Consider the following 2,517-nt stretch of genomic DNA (forward strand, 5'->3'; position numbering starts at 1 on the left):
TAAAAACACCTTAGTTCATTAAAACCCTTTTTAAAACATCTTTTAGCAGTTCAAACGAGTGCAGAAAAATAGGGAGAAAAGGATAGAAACACAAATCAGCCCCTCAGGCTATCTCACAATCACTCGTATCAGCCCTTCGGGCTATAACATGGAACAATATCAGCCCCTTGGGCTATATCAAATCTCACATTGGGTACCCGCACTTACTGGGGGTGTACAGACTCCGGGAGGGGCTCCTTACAGCCCAAGCGCAATATCAAGCCATCTCGTGGCATAATCAAACAGGCACTCGGCCTTATAACAAGCCACCTTGTGGCGTAACAAATCAGGTCCTCGGCCTTATAATCATGAATCAGTATAACATTATTGCGGCGCGCAGCCCAATCCCATAGTATCCTCACAACATAGGCCCTCGGCCTTACTAAGTCAAAAACCTCTCAAAGCCACTCGGGCACAGTAAAAACAGGATGCTCAGCCCAAAATATCATTAAAATGTCAAAACAGAGTAAATATGGCTGAGTTATGAAAACAGTAGAATGCAGCATGACTGAGTACAAATATGAAGTCAAAACAGTGAGGAATAGTAGTAAAAATCCCCTAAGGGTCCAAAACAGTTGACACGAGGCCCAAATATGGCATTCAGCCCAAAACATGATGATAACATATAGTTTTCAACCAAATACGCGGTTAAATAGTCATACGAGACGGACTAAGTCACAATCCCCAGCGGTGCATGACCCCACACTCGTCATCTAACGTGTGCGTCACCTCAAAGTAGCACCACGATGTGTAATCCAGGGTTTCATACCCTCAGGATAACATTTACAATCATTACTTACCTCTATCTGGTCCAAACTCTAGCCCGTGATGACTTTGCCTCTCGCCTCGGCCTCCACTAGCGTCGAATCTAACCAAAATCAGAATCATGACATCAAAATATGCTAAGAGAACGAAGCCCAAGCAAAAATAATCAAATTACAACACAAATCCTGAAATTAACCAAACCCGATCCTCGGGCCCACGTCTCGGAATCCGATAAAATTTACATCAATAAACTCCTTATCCTCCCACGAGTTCATCCATATCAAAAGTACCAAAATCTGACAACAAATGACCCCTCAAATCTTTAATAAAAGGTCTCCAATCTCATGCCCTAGTTTCTTCAATATTTACCCACAAATTTCCATAAATTTCAAGCCTAATCAATGAAATAACACCATAGGAACGAGTTTTATGTTCAAAAATCTTACCTCAATGAAGTTCCCTTTGATTCTCTCTTAAAAATCCCCCAAAAGCTCCAAAATCGATTTAAAATGGCGAAGAAAGTCTGAAAATCACGAATAAGGGTTTATATACTTTCTTGCCCATGAATACCGCACATGCGGCCTCAAACACGCACCTACATGATCGCACCTGCTGTCCAGAGGGTCGCACCTGCGGAAGTCACTAATCCGCCCAAAATTGCACCTGCGGTCAAATACTCGCACCTGCGCCATCGCAGCTGCGCTCAGCTCTCCGCATTTGCGGCTCCTGCCCTTCACGTCCTTGGCCTCATCTGTGGTCCTTTTTATGCATTTGCGACGTTGCACCTACGGTCCCTAATCTGCAGGTGCGAAAATGAAAGAAGCAGAAAATCTGCAGCTACACCCACACTCTAACTCTTCCGTTAGCCATCCAAAACCATCCGAGGCCCTCGGGACCTCAACCAAACACGCCATCAAGTCATATACCACTATCCACACTTATACCAATCTCTGAAACACCTAAAACAACATTGAATCAACCAAATGACATCAGAATCAAGCCTAAGGTTCCAAAAACTTACGAATTCCGCTTTTGATCAAAATGTCTATCAAACCTTGTTCGAGCCCCTTTTTCACATAAGTCAACATACGGTTGACTTTTCCAACTTAAGCTCACTCAAAAGAGACTAAGTGTCTCAAACATTACCAAAACCTCTCCGAACTCGAGCCAACCAACCTGATAACAATTTATACAGATAAACAAAGCAATAAAAAGAAGAAATGGGGGAAACATAGCGGTAACTCATGAAACGACCGGCCGGGTCGTTACATCCTCCCCCTTTTAAACAAATGTTCGTCCTCGAATGGGTCAAGAAATATACCTGAAGTCTCAAATAGGTGAGGATATCTACTCCCTATTTCCGCTCGGTCTCCCAGGTAGCCTCCTCTACGGGCCGACCTCTCCACTGCACTTTCACTGAAGCTATATCCTTTGACCTCAACTTTCGAACCTAACACTCCAAAATAGCTATTGGCTCCACATCATAAGTCAAATCATCATCTAACTAAACCGTGTTGTAATCCAAAACATGAAATGGATCGCCAATATACTTTCGGAGCATAGAAACATGAAATACCGGATGCACACTCGATAAGCTGGGTGGCAAAGCAAGCTCATAAGCCACCTCCCTAATCCTTCGAAGCACCTCAAAAAGCCCAATGAACCGAGGACTCAATTTACCCTTCTTCCCAAATCTCATAACACCCATCATGG

The sequence above is a fragment of the Nicotiana tabacum genome, chromosome 20, assembly GCF_000715075.1.
Source record: "Nicotiana tabacum cultivar K326 chromosome 20, ASM71507v2, whole genome shotgun sequence".
Classification (NCBI taxonomy): Eukaryota; Viridiplantae; Streptophyta; class Magnoliopsida; order Solanales; family Solanaceae; genus Nicotiana; species Nicotiana tabacum.